The 17,974-nt window shown below is 42.0% G+C and overlaps 1 protein-coding gene across 3 annotated transcripts in view; it reads left to right on the forward strand.

Annotated features, from left to right (window-relative positions):
• Positions 1-434: 434 nt before the first annotated feature.
• Positions 435-17,974, forward strand: part of oxr1a (oxidation resistance 1a) — a 305,121-nt gene continuing 287,581 nt past the window's right edge. For 2 of the 3 annotated variants that reach the window (XM_037534094.1, XM_037534096.1), the window contains exon 1: positions 435-532. The gene's annotated coding sequence lies outside the window, so the exon portion shown is untranslated. Of the gene's footprint in view, positions 533-14,976; positions 15,098-17,974 lie in introns of those variants that run through there. The other variant, XM_037534095.1, reaches the window with a different exon arrangement.

The following is a 17,974-nucleotide window of genomic DNA, read 5'->3' on the forward strand; positions in this document are numbered from 1 at the left end:
CTCTGACTTCTGCACAGCCACTGAAAGCAATGTAGCTACAGCTTGTCTGAAGTGGGCTACAAGGCTACAGACACGTTCAAACCGCATCATACAGCCAGAGAGACGCAGACTAAACCTTTTTTTAGTGGCTTTTTCTTGAACTCCAGCTCTGGCTGAGCTCTCACAGAGCACTTCTACCCTCACAGGCAGGTGCTCTGTTATAGCTTGGTCCAAATACCCAGCTAGCTTAGCCAACTAGCTAACCTGAAAGTGACAGACGTCCAAAATGACACCATCTCATCACCTAGAAATGAATCACTGCGACTTTTTAAATTATTTGACATGTAAAATGACACCCTTCGCAGCACAAACAAAGCCTGAAAGATGAACCGCTTCCTAGCACGCCGAGCTTTGGTACGGTCCCAGCGGCCCCCCCTCCCAGGCGGAGATGGTACAGTCTATCCTGAGAAGGTCAGATTACTCTGCAGCCTGGAAAACACGCACGAGTTTCTGCGGCGAGCGGCTCACGCGCCAGAGCGATGACACTCTGAAAGTAAGTAAACGAGGCTTGTTTGTTTGTTTGTTTGTTTGTTTGCTTGTTTCCCCCCCTTCGCTCTGTGCCTCATCCTTTTATCACAACACTGGCTGTGCATCACCGGACACCGGAGGAAGTGGGGATGAAACTCGAGAGCGCGCACCGTGCTGGGACGGGACGGTGTGTTTACAGGCGCGTTCACGTTGCATCAACTTTTCAGATGATGCTGCTGCAGCCGTTCAGGTGGGCTCTTCTAGCCAAGACCACCGTCCCGTGTTAGGCAGGCGTTGCGTCCCATGACAGTACTGATGGTCACTGGCTTGCTGAGTTTCTTGGTCAGTGGTGGACCTCAGGTCATTTCTGATGCCTTACATAACAGTGGTGGCTGGAGGTCTGGAGGAATAGGGTGGGCAGGGCTGAGCGTCCACTGTGCTGGAAGTTAGTTGAGAGGACCCTGGCTGGACTGATATTGCATTTGTAAGCAGTCATGGCAGGACACTGGTCAGATCTACAGGGCTGGATGTTGTGGGGCGTGAAGGTCTGGTTGGATCTCCAGAATATACTGGACTGATGATATTAAAGGGGAACTCCACCCTGCATGCTTAGCTCTAGAGAAACTGACCGAGCCAGAATTGCTTGCAGTGGTGGCGATAGGAACCAGACGTCCACCTCTCAAAGCTCCCTCACAGAAAGTTATGGTTGTGAATTCACGGCCTGATGTCTGAGACTCCGTCTTACAGTAGTCCTGTGATAAAGTTTTGGACTATTTTGAACATATTTTGATCAATTTATTTCAGTCAATTCGTGGTGGAGGGATACATGAAGGGTGTTCCAGGGCAAAATAGTCCCCTAAGAAGACCTGATTTTTTTAGGTTGACCACTATTTTCCATTTAAAACTCAGAAGGTAGGTTCACCGGTGGTTTTGGATAGAAAATAAAGTGGCTATGTTTGTGTTGTGGACATCAGGACCTCTGGTTCCCATCACCACCACTGTAAAGAAGTCTGAGTCGGTCGTTTCTCTGCAAATGAAGCATTTCACATCCACTCCGAATGACTTTGTTTATATCTCAGTTATAACAGAAAATCGAGGGACTTCCTCTTTGATTCAATAGTAATAATAAAAGTTGTTCTAAGACAAAAACAGAATGCATATTTATTGTTCATTAGAACTTTTTGTTATTATTGTTATAATGCCATTCGGAAAAGAAGACAACCTAGAAATAAGGAAAGATGCCTTGTTAGAATAGAATGCATAACTACTTCATGTTATTTAGGTTTCTAAAATTTCGTTCTAATCTGATTGAAATAAATGTTAAAATAATAATGCATGTTTAATGTTTAATTATTAGCTGATGGATCATTAATGCATTCCTATTGTGCTGTTGTTATTACAGATACTGTCAACAATTAGTTTCAAACACCAGACAAGTGTTTTAATATTAAAGATACTCCCTAATTTGGCTAATTTATAATAACTGACACATATAACTAATACATATACACTAAACAAGCCTTGTTTTTTTCTTAGAAAAATATTAATATATATTTAATAATAATAAAAACAATACTGATTTTTTTCTCTAAATGTAAAAGGCACATTTAATGCATATTCATTAGTCTTTAGAACATTATTGTATTCATTTTATGTTATTGCTACAATGTTATTTAGAAGAAATCAACAGAATTTACACCATGTTTCAAGCTGCTTAAACAGATTTTATGCTTATTTATTGGTTATAAGAACATTAATTATTACTTACTATGTATTGTTATGACAGATAGTGTTAGCTATTAACTTTCAAGATCAGACAAGAGTTTTATCACTGAATATGCTTTTTGGAATTTAAGTAAGTAAGAATAAACTAAACATGCAGTAAATGTGCAGTTTTACCTTGAAGATACTGCTACTACTAATCCAATAAATAATAATAATAATGATAATAATAATTATTATTATTATTATAGCAATAGTAAGTAGTTTTTCTGAGAAATTATATATACATATTTTTCATTATTAGAACACTTGCACTCATATTATGCTATTGTTAGTATTTTATTTAGAAGACAAAAACATTCTGTTTCAAGCTCTTAATGGTGCAGCAATCCTTTGTTCAGTACAATTGAATATGTAATTCTTTTATCTAATAAAAACTTTAAATAATAATAATAATAGCAATAATAATAAGGGTAATATATGTCACAGCTAAAAGTGCCTTACCCTAAAATGGTAGGTGTAATAAGTAAAAATAAAAGCAAAAAATTAAAAATACTGGAATAAAGTTTAAATTAAATAAAACTAATGAAGTGCAAAGATGAATAAAATGTATATTTTGGTATTATTTGTAATTCAGATAAAAAATTTAAAACTGGAAAAAGATATAAATATTTTTAGATAGATGTTGAGCAGTTCAAAGACTATTGGCTGTTAGCTTTGCTATGAAATATACTAATATGCATTAATATATAATTTAATACATTTGATATATATTTTTGTGTAGAAACTAACAAAACAATTGTTGTGATCTTTTGTTATGCTCTGTTTTGAAGGTCCTACTTTAATTGAACCTGCTTTTAGCCATTTATTAAACAGTTTATGTTACAGAACAAGGTGTATAGCAGCCGTTAACTCTGCTTTATTGTTGTATTTGATGTATACCATTGTCAAACGCCGTAGCAATTAATCGGCCTTATCTTCTGACATAGAAACGTGACCACCGTCTAAGTTCTAAAGCTCCTGGAGCCAGTGTTCCTGCCTTGGGATAAGCTCTGTGATCATCAGGATGGACTTGTAGGTTCATATGTTTAAGTGCCTTTGCTTTTCTAATGCTGCGGGTGGCTGAAGGTCTCGTTGTACGGTACAGTAAACGAGCCTTGTGTGGTCTTGTATGAGCAAACAGCCCAGAGCCAAACCTCACTGAAGTTCACAGAAGGTGAAAGTCACTTATATCTCCGCAAACAAGGTCTGTTCTCTCACGTGAGCAATCAGCCTAACCCACGATTCAATTTCCGAGATTGCCTCGGTTGAAGTGCCTCGCTCCTCTTACAGCAGTGTTGATTTATAGGTGGATTCAGCCGAGAGGAGGCTCTGAAATCAAAGGCAACAGAGATTTAAATGGCAAAATAAGTGGTCAGTATTGTATACACCACCACTCATAGGTTTGAAAGCAGTGTTTTCAAGAATATAGGATCAATATTTCTTGCTTATTCTTAGAAAAATGACTCTGATATGGAGCTAATGTTGTGAAAGTTAAAATACCGAAAATAATAACAAAAAAGTTTGTATGAATTTTAGATTTTCTATGGCAGTTTATTTATCTTTATATTTAACATGAAGAGTTGAGATAAACAGTCCAATAAAATGCAGCATGTCTATATACAGGATTTCTAGCTATGTCATCCCACTTTTGAAAGACTAATGAAACAGTATGTACAATAAATACTGTAAAACACGCTCAAAACATGCATATTCATTTATGAATCTGTACGTGAATGACGTTTTGTTGATTTTCTAAGTGAATTAAATAAGTTAACACATCCGCTACAGAGTACATGCTTAAATGTGACATTTCTTTTTTTTTTTGACAAAGTTTAGTTTCCAAAATTTTTATATTTTTTTCCTAATATGTTAAATCTAGCAAAAACAGTAATTGTGCATTAAAATATGTGTAAGGGGGAGCGAGGAGGCGGACGCATACGCTGAGATAAGCGAGATTCATTACGGGCAAATCCAGGGTCGTAGTCAGAACAGTCCAGGGTCAATGAGCCGACACGGACAGATCGAGGGTAAGACATGACCAGAATCAACACAAACGAAGACCAGGTACAAAGACACGATACAAAGGTACAATGATACAATGATACAAAGATACAAAGACTGGCAAACGGAAGGGGCAAACACAGGGCTTAAATACACGGAACAATGAGGGACAGGTGATAACAATCAGGGGCGGAGTTACAAGACCAAAACATGAGCACATGGACAGGACTGGGAGGAGCCAACCGTGACAGAACCCCCCCCCAAAGGCACGCACACCGGGCGTGCCACACAGAACAAAACAAACCAACAAAAAAGCGAAACCCAGAGAAAGACAAAACTAAACTGGCACAGACACCGAAGCCAGAGCAGAACCAGAAACGGGCACAGAGGCAGAACAAGAAACCGACACAGACGCAGAAACAGGCACAGAGGAAGAACTACAAGAAACAGGAACAGACACAGACGGAGACACACCAGACACAGGAACAGATGGAAACACACCAGACACAGGAACAGACGAAACAGAACGAGGACAAAAAAACGGAGGGAGGACGAGGAGGCACAACACAAAACGACGCCGAACGAGAGACGACCGGAGACACAGGACGAGGAAAACAAGAACGAACAACAGACCACGCAAAAGACAGGGGAACAGGCACCAGGACAGACACAGGAACGAAAACGGGCACGGAAACAGAAACAGGAACAGAAACAAAAGGAGACACAGGAACGGGAACCACAACGGGAAAGGGAACTGAGACAGACACAACAGTAGGGAAAAGGACAAAACCAGGTACAGAACAAGGCAGAAACAAAGGAACGGAAACAGACACAGAAGGACCACGGGGAACAGGGACAGAAACGGGATTCCCAGGGGGAACAGACACAGACGAGGGCGGGATGGGTGGGAACAAAGGGGATGTAACGTCCACGGAGGCAGGCGGGCCTGCTACGACGTCCACGGAGGCAGGCGGGCCTGCTACGACGTCCACGGAGGCAGGCGCGGGGCCTGCTGCGACGTCCACGGAGGCAGGCGCGGGGCCTGCTGCGACGTCCACGGAGGCAGGCGCGGGGCCTGCTGCGACGTCCACGGAGGCAGGCGCGGGGCCTGCTGCGACGTCCACGGAGGCAGGCGCGGGGCCTGCTGCGACGTCCACGGAGACTGGCGGCGGGTCCGGAGGCGCGGCGACTGGCGGCGGGTCCGGAGGCGCGGCGACTGGCGGCGGGTCCGGAGGCGCAGGCGCGCCGCGGGGTGCAGCCACGGGATCAGAAGCGCCGCGGGGTGCGGCCACGGGATCAGAAGCGCCGCGGGGTGCGGCCACGGGATCAGAAGCGCCGCGGGGTGCGGCCACGGGATCAGAAGCGCCGCGGGGTGCGGCCACGGGATCAGAAGTGCCGCGGGGTGCGGCCACGGGATCAAGCCTTTGGGCTGGGGGCCTCTGCTCCAACCTGGAGGAACACACAGATACTGGACCCACTCGGCCGTTCCCAATGCTCACTCGAGTGATTGGCAGCTCGCAGTGACGCTTGCGAACGAGCCGAGTACCAAAAAACGGGTCATCTGAATGCTCCTGCCGTCTGACACCGTCTTGCACTGCAGGTCGCTCCTCCCTGCAGTGGCGCTCAAGACGGGCAGACCCAAGGCGCTTACCTGAGCTCTCGTCGCCCGGACACAAGGCGGGAAGGTCCTCCGCTTTCTTGCGGGACCGACGAGACGCTCGTGTTCCCTCAGCGCCAGGGGATTTGCTGTCTCCGGCTTGGTGGCGTTGGGACACAGCGAACTCGGGCTGCTTTAAAACAGCCGGAGTTTCGTCCCAACGGAACAACCACATGCCGGAGTCTCGCTTACCTGCTGCGTCCTGTGGTGGCCAGTCTTTCTGTAAGGGGGAGCGAGGAGGCGGACGCATACGCTGAGATAAGCGAGATTCATTACGGGCAAATCCAGGGTCGTAGTCAGAACAGTCCAGGGTCAATGAGCCGACACGGACAGATCGAGGGTAAGACATGACCAGAATCAACACAAACGAAGACCAGGTACAAAGACACGATACAAAGGTACAATGATACAATGATACAAAGATACAAAGACTGGCAAACGGAAGGGGCAAACACAGGGCTTAAATACACGGAACAATGAGGGACAGGTGATAACAATCAGGGGCGGAGTTACAAGACCAAAACATGAGCACATGGACAGGACTGGGAGGAGCCAACCGTGACAATATGTTGAAGAGGATGTGTTATTTTCACTTAGAAAATAGGGCAGTCACAATTGTGAAATTTTAGCTGTCATATAAATACGATAAACGATTTAACTCAAACCATTAGCCTAATAAGAGCTGTGTGGGAATTGGACACTGCTCTACCACAAAGGGGACAAGTAACTTAACCATTAGGCTAAAGAGCCAAGTAGGGTCTAGGTTCGATTCCTCAGCTGGGTGACCAGAGTCTGTTCTGTGTGGGTTTCCTCCGGCTGCCACGGTTTTCATCCCACAGTCCAAAGACAAGCAATCAGACCAGTTGGAGATGCTAAATTGCCCCTCAATGTAAATGTATGTATGAATGTGTATGTCTGTCCTGTGATGGACTGGCAACCTCTCCAGGGTGTTTCTGCTCACTGAATGCTGGAATAGGCTCCAGCACCCTCCCTGACCCAGGATGATAAGCGGTTTAGCGAGTGTATATGTGTATGTGTAATAATTGTTGTGTGCCTATGTAAAAATACATGTTGCTGTTGTCTGAACAAAACCTCGTATCTCCAAAATGGGAACTTTATAGGAGACGGAAAAAGAACTTTATTTCTAATGTAAGTCAATGGAACCAGACTTTTTTCCAAGTCATTCTGGTCCATTTATTTTGGTTAATTGGTCATGAAATTTTGGCACAATGTAAAGAGCCATTTCAAATTATGTCAAAAACTGAAAAATGATAAAAATGGAGAAGGATTTGTTCCGGCAATGACGATATAGATACTCAGATACATATATATGTATTTGTCTCTGTAGCCTTTATAGAAGAGCTAAAGGATCTCATTTATTTGTGCCGTAGAGGAATGGATTTTTTTATTTTTACCCAACTTTCTTCCCAATTTATACATTTCCAATTCCACCTGCTAGTTAGGACTCCCCCAATCACATGATGCTATCAAGGCTAGGAGGGTGAAGGCTAGCACAGGCTTCTTCCTAGACCTGCGAAACCAGCCACTGCATTAGATCTGGAATTTCTAATGACACAACTTTGTTGTGACGGTCACGTCTTTAACAAATTTACAGTCCTGTTAAAACGTAGAATCACCGTTTCTTCAGCCAAGCTGCAACTCTTATCCCGAACCGAGCAGTGGAGCACTGGACGTTTCTCAGTTGCTTCACACATATTTAGTCCTAAATATTTAGAACCAGCATGAGAGCGATGAGCATCTATAGATACCCGTCACGATTTCCCACCTGTGGTCGCTCTGTCCCTGATTGCTGTAACAACAAGGACACGTGAGCAGAATAAATACATGGCTAATTTTATAAAGTAGGACAGCAATCAGCAGAACTCCAGGAGAGAGACCAAGCTCGGCGTTTTTGGCTTCAAACCGTACAATAGAGCCCTCACTCCAGTAGCCTTTACTCTTCACCTTGGCAGGCCTCAGTCAGACAGCATTTACTGCTAAAAGCACTTCACTGTCACTTACTATAAAGATGAGACGCATTGCTGTTGAGTTCAGAGTGTATTTTTTCGGCATCCTTTCTGTCTGACCAAAAGCTTTTATGTAAGAAGAATATTTAATCCAGCCTTTTATATATAGTAGAGTATAAAAAACTGAAAAAGTGTGGCAGTTGTTAAAGGGCTAATGCATGTTAGACAAATTCATGTTGGATGGGTAAAAGTGATACTTTATTTTTTACACTATTGACTTTATGAAAAGGCCCATATAGTTAAAAGCTTGAATTTTCATCAGTTTTTTAATAAAAGGTTTAATATGGTTATAAACACTGTGACAGTTCCTAACAGTCTATAGAAGGAAACTAAACTGCAAAGCAGGCCATTTTGCTTTAATTGTTTTGTGATGTCACCTTTACGGATATCCACTTTTTTCAGCCTACTGCATTTCAGCCCCGCCCACTGAACTCACACTGAAGTTATAATAAAGCAATAAGTTACGAGAGGCTGTGAGTTACTGCGCTTTTATCATGGGAAGAGTGTTATTAAGAACAAGACGAAGCTGTGTGCTTAAAGCTCCCTTGCCTGTGGTCACATCACTGTAACGCTTGGCCTCTCATGCCTTATTGCTTTTATAAAACAGCAGCCAACATAAAATATGAAAAAATATACAATTCTGTAAAAAATGGTTTGTTGTTTTTAATAATAGTTGACGTGAACAATTATTCTGCCAAGATAGGTTATTCCTTTAGAGTGTGGCATCGTTGCCAAGCAACCACGGACCGCTAAACGAGGAGAATGTTCATTTCATGAACTTTTTTTTTGTTGTAAAAGAATGAATATATGATAACACACCACTGTTAAATGCAAAACACTTCTCTTTGGGCTCCCGAGTGGCGCAGCCGTCTAAGCGTTGGCCCTGTCATCAGGAGATCGCGAGTTCAATCAAGGGTGGTTCATATTGAAATAATTTCGCACAGGTAGTCAGAAGTCAATGTAAAGTCAAATAACAGTGAATCAGATGTGCGGCTGCACTATATGCGCAGACCTCAGTTGCCATATTGCACCACTCATTACGGCAATGAATGAATGACTGGATTGATGAGTTTCAAATTACTTAAAGGTTTTGTTTTTCAGCTGGAACTATGGTTTGTCATTGGTGCACACATATGCGCGCCCGTTCATGTACACGTGCAGGATCTGTGCTTATCGTAGTATGGACACCACATCAGCAGCTCACCCCAGAGAGTTACATAACAAAGCAAATCCTCCGGCCTGAGGAGGGGCTAAAGAATCCTCCCAGGTAAACAAGAGTGGTGCTCAAGTGATAAGTCAGCCAAGCAGATGGTGACTCAGACCTGCACCACTTAACAGTGAAAGAACAACTTCAACAAACAGAAAGGCTAGAAATGAGGTTCAGTTTAATGAACGATAAATAGTTCCCTTTTCAGGAAAACATGAATTCAATGATTTTGACCATTCATTCTTGAGGGATTGTTGCAGTAACTGTGATATTCCCTCATTGAGTTCTGTGGTTGTGACTAATAGACCAGCTTTTGCTTGACCAGCATAGGCTTTAAATCAGCAGTGCCCAGCCCAGGTATTGGAGATCTACCATCATACATGATTTGGCTCCAGACCTAATCAAAAACACCTGATCCAGGGGATGAAGACCTTCAGGAGTTTCTGAGTATTAGAGCCAGGTGTGCTGGATCTGAACTCTCCAGGGTGGTAGATGTCCTGGATTTGGCACATCTGCTTTAAATCAATAGTGGCAGTGCTGCAAAAAAGGTAACATAATGTACATGCAGATCCATGTTTGTCTATCCTATCCCTGCAAAGCTTCCAAAGCCAGATGTCCTCAGCTTTCCGTGCCAGATTTCAGGTGCAAATAGGACACATTCTGCCCAAAAAAAACATTATTTTCCTAAACTTGCATATGAGGCTAATCGTGCAGTTTATGCACCATGTACTGTGGGCTCCAAAAATCTGAGACCACGTTGAAAATATGGGACTTTTTTCATTTAAAGCTGGAAATAAACAACAATATTTTCAATTTGATGGTAAATGTGAAATAAAGTGAAGTTATGTCAAGTAAAATGAAGCCGACAAATTCAAGATTCTGTGCAATTTTGAGGTCACTATTCAAATGTAAGCAAATTTGTGGCATTGAGAAAGTTAAGGCCTTGAACAAAAAGCTCAGTTCTTTTTGGTCTTATTCCTTCTGTTGAAGTGTTCAGATGATGTTCAGGAGGATTTGATCTTCTCATCAGAGGCTTGTGGAGTCCATGTGAGCTTGAATGTACACTGTCATTAACTCAAAAGAAATAGATCAGGATAACAAAAGTTCTGAAATTCATTTTAAAATTTGAAAGATTCTACAGAGAGGTTAACTTGACTAAGGCCCTGAACGTTCTGTAATAACTCTCTGTAGGACAAAGCAATCTGAACCAAACAATGAGCAATGTGCTTCTCAGTATATGGAGCTTTGAACAAGCCAGGATGCCCCTGCGTCGGAACGATGAGGTAGGCACCGGACAGCCATTGCGACACTGACCTCTGTTTGCAACTTCTGGGTGCACACTCCTGTACCCCTTCATGTGTCTGGCAAATGGAGGTCACTTCCAGCATCGCATGTAATGCAGTCAATTACACATAAGTCAAGGTATGTAGCGTATATTTTTTCTTCGTGGGGGATCGTGGGCCAGACATGACAAAACTGGAATGCAATCAATAACGCAGAGAAACAAAACAAACATCAAACACAGACCAATACAAAGACCAGCGAAAACAAAGGGCAAATACAGGGCTTAAATACAATACCAGGAAGATAAGGGACAGGTGAAAACAATCAGGGGCGGAGTTACAAAACAAGGGGCAGGACTACGGATATCAAAACTAAAACATGGAACATCACAACAAAGGACCACATGGAATAGTGGGAGGAGCCAACCGTGACATCATGGTGAAGAAATGGACCAACTTTGTATTAATCAAGTTTGAGTCAAGACCAAGACTAATAGTTGAGTTCATATCTAGACTTTATAGTATTGGAGTTCGAGTCAAGGTCAAAGACTTTGTTGTAGTCAACTCTGGGTCAAGACCAAGACTTTGTTGTAGTCGAATCTTGGTCAAGACCAAAACTTTGTAGTAGTCGACCCTGGGTCAGCACCAAGACTTTGTAGTAGTCGACTCTGGGTCAGGACCAAGACTTTGAAGTAGTCGACTCTGGGTCGGGACCAAGACTTTGTACAGTCGACCCTTGGTCAAGACCAAGACTTTGTAGTAGTTGACCATGGGTCAAGACCAAGACCAAGACCAAGAAGAAGTTCATCTTTGGAACATGTCCTATATACTCCTTTGAACTGAATAAGATAATAGCGGGTGTTTATTGAGAATGTATTATTTTCCTAAGCATTCTCTCCACACAGTATTCAACATATCCATTCCTTCTTCCTCCAAAGTGACCTTCCTTTAACAATGATAACAGCAACATAAATGTTAAGAAGAGCCATTTTGTTAAGTTTCAGCAAACATCGAACCACCTTGGGAGCCACGACATTTCATGTCCATTTTATTGAAGTAGCTTTTCACTGTCTTGGCTGTAAATATGTCTCAGTTCATGCTAATTTGCTGGTTAAGACTAAACATACACTCACTGGCAACTTTATTAGGGACACCTTGCTAGTGAAAGGTTGGACCCCCCCCACCTTGGGTTTCTTTCAACATGGCATACTTTCAACAAGGTGTTGGAAACATTCCTCACTGGATATTTCCTCTTTTTCGGACCGTTCTCTGTAAACCCTAGAGATGGTTGTGTGTGAAAATCCCAGTAGTGTGAAAATCCTCAGCAGTTTCTGAAATACTTAGACCAGCCCGTCTGGCACCAACAACCACGCCGCGTTCAAAGTCCCTTAAATCCCCTTTCTTCCCCGTTCTGATGCTCGGTCTGCACTTCAGCAAGTTGTCTTCACCACCTCTACATACCTAAATGCATTGAGTTGTGGCCATGTGATTGACTGATTAGCTGTTTGTGTTAATAAACAATTGAACAGTTGTACCTAATAAAGTGGCCAGTGAGTGTATAATATATGTGCTGAAATGCAGACTTCAGCTCAGCTATAGCCTCTTTTCTCGCATCTCCCGCAGCAGTAGAACAGTTTGTTCTCAACGCTCCGACTTTTTACGAGGATGAAGTTGCTTTATATTCGCCAGCTTTTTGTTTGAATTTTCATGTTCCGCCTTAAATGTGCCAGAGGCGAAAGTAGCTAACTGTTCCATTTAAGGTGGAACATGGAAATTTGAACAAAAAGCTGGTGAATTGGAAGCAACTTCATAAGAGCTTCATGATGTTTTAGTGTTTGTCAGTTTCTCATTGCAGATTAAACGTATCAGGAAACCAACTGGAGTGATTATAAACCCAAATAAGTCCATTAATCTCTGAATCATCAATATTCATCTTAAATCTCTCACTTTGCCGATTCGTTAACTACTAGCTAGGCAAACGTGTGGTCTGCGTTGCTATGGTGACCAGCAGTCTGCGCTGATCTTCAGGGGTAAAGGGTGAATCAGCAGTTCTACATTAACTCCAGCGTTTAAGACCATTTATTGTTAAACTGTGTTGAGCGATCAGCAGAGCTTTACTTTACTGTAAAGGAGGATTATTTTATTATTACCCACAAATCTGATTCAGCTGTGGAGCCACAACAGGGCAGTAATAGAGCCACATGTGTGTTGCCGATTCCTGGGATCAACAGAGGCACAAGGCATGCTGAGGAAATATTTTCTAACAGATTAACACTAGTCAAATTCTCAGAGCCTCTCCAGAGTTCACCTAGTGATTTCTGTGGCATGGACTTTCCGTTTTATATGCCAAATTCATTCTTTTAGCCAGGGCGGAGTGATGCTGCCCCTGTAGGGTGTTTAGACGTGAAAGAAATATTAATTAACACTGCTATCATTTCATCACAGATTTATAGGTTCCGTTCTTTCACATCTAGCTGCCAGCTTGTCTGGAGGCCTCTTTGTCGTAATCAGTCTCTTGGGGAACTACATGTGCTTCCTGTACTGTAAGCAGCAATGCAACCAGTGCAACGGGTGCTTATTTTGTTGCTACTAGCAATACTATGGACTACATGACAGCTGGTATTAACTTCAGCCCTTTTCCGTCCTCAGTAACCTTGTCTGGTGAGCAGCCTCAGAGCTCTTTTCCTGTCCTGACTGAGCAGCAAATGCATTTTTTTTCCATATTAATGAATCATCAAAAATGTTTTAACTTGTTGTTTGTTTGTTTTTCTCACCAACAGCTTATAGTCTAGTCATAGTACAGTACGTCATTTGTTTGTTGGTGGCTGGTTGAAATGGCCAGTGAGCAGTGGACATTTTTGCTCCACACTGTAAACAGGGCTACAGCGCTCTCTCGGGATTAGAGAGGGATTTGCCCTGCTAAGCTCCCGTAACCCAACCCATTGGCCACTGGGGTCACTGCATCCTAACTGCCTCCTGCTAAAAACAGCCCTGTCTGGAAGAGTGTGAATTTGAACATATTTGTAGACAGTAAGGATGGGAGTAACTTTAGGCCCAACTGCGCTTTAAAAGCATTAAAGTGGCAGAACCGTGAGGCGAGGAGGCCTGTGTGCTTGCCTGTCACATGCTGGTTACAGTAGAGACAGCGATTTCAGGTTTTTTTTGGTTGACACACATTCAGTAATTTGGAGTGGTCAACTACCGTAATAAAACGAGTAGATTATTCAGCGATTTCAAATGAAAAGTCTGGCAAGTGTGTAAAATGTATATGGCGCTGAATTCACAGCCCCAATTTAATGTCAGAAACACATTTGTCATTGTGTGACATTACAACAAAAAATTGTTGTGTTGTGACAAAATCTCACATCTCCAAAAAAGTTACTTAGCCTTCTATTGCACAGTGTTGCCACATGGCAACAGTTACTTTATCTCAATTTAACTAAGAAGCAGTAATATAAAATCTCTGATTTCCTATCTAATTGTGGAAAAAGGGTCTTTTACTTTGAATTTTTACTAATTTTCTAACTAATTTACTAATACCCTACTTAATTTTATGAATCATTGTTTTTCAAATATTTCCATTATTTAAGCAATTTTAAGTAACCGAAAAACATTGAAACATTTTTTATCATCTTTATGTAATAATTCATGCAACAGAGGGTTAACAGGACACGGGCAAAGCTTCCTAAATTTCAGGACATTTAATGGACTGAGAGATTTTTTCCCAAGACGTTTTATAGCATTGACGCTTCTCCATTCATCATGAACATTTCATGCAGAGTGAGTGAAAATTTTAAAATATGATATAAATCTTGCCATTTTTGCTGTATTTAGTAAGAATTTGCTCATTTCAGGCGTATTTTCAGTGGATACGTAACAGGTTGGCTGATGACTTTCTTTCATTTTTACAACTGTATGTCAGGGACTCTATTTTGCCTTGAAACAGAAGTAATGTGAGCCCAAATTTAGTCTGGTCTAATATCACGTCTGTTATTGCAGTGGAGGAATGGAGACATCAGCACTGGAAACAGCGAGCGCCGCGGCCTTTATACCTCCACATGTTCATTAGTCATTGATTTAGCTTCATTGCTGTGCTATTATATTCCATCACCCTGGCAGAATGTCCACTGCAGCTCCTCTCCCAGTGCCAACGCTGCCGCTAATGGAAACAAGAGGGCCGTTTCACGTTCAGCCTAGCTCGCATTTAGCATGAGGACTGGGCTAAGCTAGCTGGCTACACGTAGCTCTTGTTATTTTTCAATCAGGTTCTTAGTTGAACTTTAGCTTAACTTCTACTAACAGAAGTAGGACAGTGTTCTGGTAGATGTGGTTCTCTTCGGGCCGGCACTTTACTGAAATGCACCTTGCGTTCTGCTGTACTCTCAGCAGCGCTCCAGATGAAATTAAGGCTCGGAGCAAAGTCATGCTAGGGAACAGCGCCGCGAGAAGCATTTGTCTCTGTCAACAAAATATCATTTGGTGGAATGAGTCAGCGGAACGAATCCTAACCCTTGTCTCTTCGTGTTTCAGTCAGGCTGACAGTGTCCTACGTTGCCAGGCCAGAAGCCTGGCCGCAGCTAAGGGCAGTTTCCTGCTGTTTTGCTGACTCTGTCCCTTCAGACTGTGGGGTTTGGACAGCAACCTCTGCCTGGTAAATGACAAGCCCGTTTTAACTAAATTGACTTTGTGTTTATGTTAAGTAAAGGCAATGGGATGATATTGTATCGTATTGTAGTGAACGTGAATACGTCACACTGAACACAAATTGGGTGATTCTACAGAAACGTCCGCTTTTTTATCCCCCCATAGGCGTCAGTGGTGTTACCGATCGTCATGGGTGTTCCACGTAAGAAAGGTAACACCAGTGACATTTTAATGAAAAAATGCATTTTACGAAACGGCTGCTACAGAGCATCAAACTACATGCTGTCAGTCATAGAACATCCACAGAAATATGTAATTTAATCCATTGGCATTCTGTTTAATTATCTAAGAATAACGTCGGTCACACCAGTGACGTCAACTTAAAGCTTCATATGAAATCATGAGTTAAATGAGAAAATCTCTGATAAGCAGAAAGACAAATTGGACTGACCATGTGCTTTTCTTCATAGCGCAGTAACACCAATGACACGACTCCTGGGGAGCATTTAAATCATATATTTCATAGTCATGTATAGTTTATTGTGGTTAAAATAGCAGAAAAAGTGTTTTTTTTTTCTTCAAAATCACACATGGCTTTGAGGATGAGCTCTTCTGTGGTGCTTGGAATTCTATATAATTGACTTACAAACCAATATTGCTGAATTGATGGCTGAAAAAGGTGTAATTGTTAAAATAACTTATGGTTTTATTGTAAATTTTAAAAAATGGTAACCTTAAAATGTTTTTCAAGTGTCATATATCAGTAAACGCTAGGGACACAAAAATGGACACTTCTGTAGAATGACCCAATTATAGAGAGAAAGTAACCCACAACAACTCTTTGTATAGTAACTGCATAAACTGCATAGTCACCAGTTAACTGATCAAATGTCAGCTAATTGTGCCATTATTTTATTTTTCCTATATGTCCAAAGTTGAATTATAAGAAAACATTGTGTTCCTAGTTTTTCATGGCCTTTTTATTTAAGATTATGCTGGCACATTTTATTCATTCCAAATTGTCAGAAAACCAAACCTCAGAAAAAGTAAAGGTTGTGCTGCATTATTGGGTGTTATGAAAGTGTTTTGAACAATTGTGAAGTCATATTTTTGCCATGATACCACACCCACCCCCGCCCCACCCCCGCATAATGAGCACCTTCTATATAATGAAGTTATAAAGTAATTCATACTTTCTTTTAAACAAGGAAGAGTAGATTTTACTGTCAATGACAATGATACTTCCTCTAAATCTAGGCTGCCCAAAGTGTTGGCCCATGGGCTTCTTTGATTTGGCCTACCAGAAAGTCACCCTAACCTCACCACACTCATTAAAATGAAAGAATAATAAACATATTTTATACTGTAGATTATTTCTGTATTTTAAGTAGTTTTATACTGTAATGTTCTGAAATAAAATGTATTAATTTTGAAGCCCACTTATCCTTTTTGTGTACATATATGTGCCCTCAGCCCACAAAAACATTGCACTTTGGCCCTCTATGAAAACAAGTTCAGGCACCCCTGATCTAAAGGTTGGTCACCAACCTTATATACACAGTAGGGACCTACTAATATTACAGTTTGCAGCCAATACTGATACTTGTAAGGGGCTAAAAATGTGATAATCTAACACACCGATCAGCCATAACATAACATAACATTGTTTCTATGCTCATTGTCCATTTTATCAGCTCCACTTACTGTATAGCTGCACTTTGTAGTTCTACAGTTACAGACTGTAGTACATCTGTTTCTCTGATACTTTATTACCCCCTTTTACCCTGTTCTTCAGTGGTCAGGACCCCCACTGGACCACCACAGAGCAGGTACTATTTGAGGTCGGCTTTGTCGGTCCATCTTGTAGATGTAAAGTCAGAGATGATAGCTCATGGGGGCAGTCGTGGGCTGGAGGTTAGGGAGCTGGCCCTGTGACCGAAAGGTTGCTGGTTCGATTCCCAGGCCGACAGTCCATGACTGAGGTGTTCTTGAGCAAGACACCTAACCCCCAACTGCTCCCCGGGCGCCGTGGATAGGGCTGCCCACTGCTCTGGGCAAGTGTGCTCACTGCCCCCTAGTGTGTGTGTGTGTTCACTGGTGTGTATGTGGTGTTTCACTTCACAGATGGGTTAAATGCGGAGGTGGAATTTCCCCAGTTGTGGGATCAAAAACGTATCACTTAATCTTAACTTAATCTGCTGCTGCACAGTTTGTGTTGGTCATCCTCTAGTCCTTCATCAGTGGTCACAGGACGCTGCTGGCTGGATATTTTTAGTTGGTGGACTATTCTCAGGCAGCACTGCTGTGTCTGATCCACTCAGACTAGCACACACTAACACAGCACCACCTCGTCCGTGTTACTGCAGTACTGAGAACGATCCACCACCCAAATAGTACCTGCTCTGTGGTGGTCTTGTGGGGGTCCTGACCAGTCAGGCTGATTGCTGTATTTAATATACTGTCGCTGTAGGAGTAAATACCTCAGATGTATGCCAGCTGATGAATGGACCAATAGAAATGGTCCAAAATAACTTTGAATAGAGCCTCGCTTCATTAACTTCCATTTAAAGGTAAGACAATATATTGAGCATACAATAAGATTCATATTTATAGTTTAATTCTGTACTCCAGCAGTGATTGAGCAGTGATTTATTGTCTGATATAATTCTGATATAACTCTAGTTTCATAAACAGCAGCAAGTTACAGTTATGCATGATATAAGTGTTGTTTGCTATTTTGTGTCTTATATTTGTGTCTTATATTGATTATATTACATTTCCACCAATACTGATAAAACTGTGGCTTGAGATGATTAGCTGACAGTATTAGTCATGCTGTATTATCAGGAGGTGTCTCAATCCCAGTGGAAATCCCACTGGTCTG

This window comes from Pygocentrus nattereri, chromosome 24 (assembly GCF_015220715.1).
Source record: "Pygocentrus nattereri isolate fPygNat1 chromosome 24, fPygNat1.pri, whole genome shotgun sequence".
In the NCBI taxonomy this organism is placed as follows: Eukaryota; Metazoa; Chordata; class Actinopteri; order Characiformes; family Serrasalmidae; genus Pygocentrus; species Pygocentrus nattereri.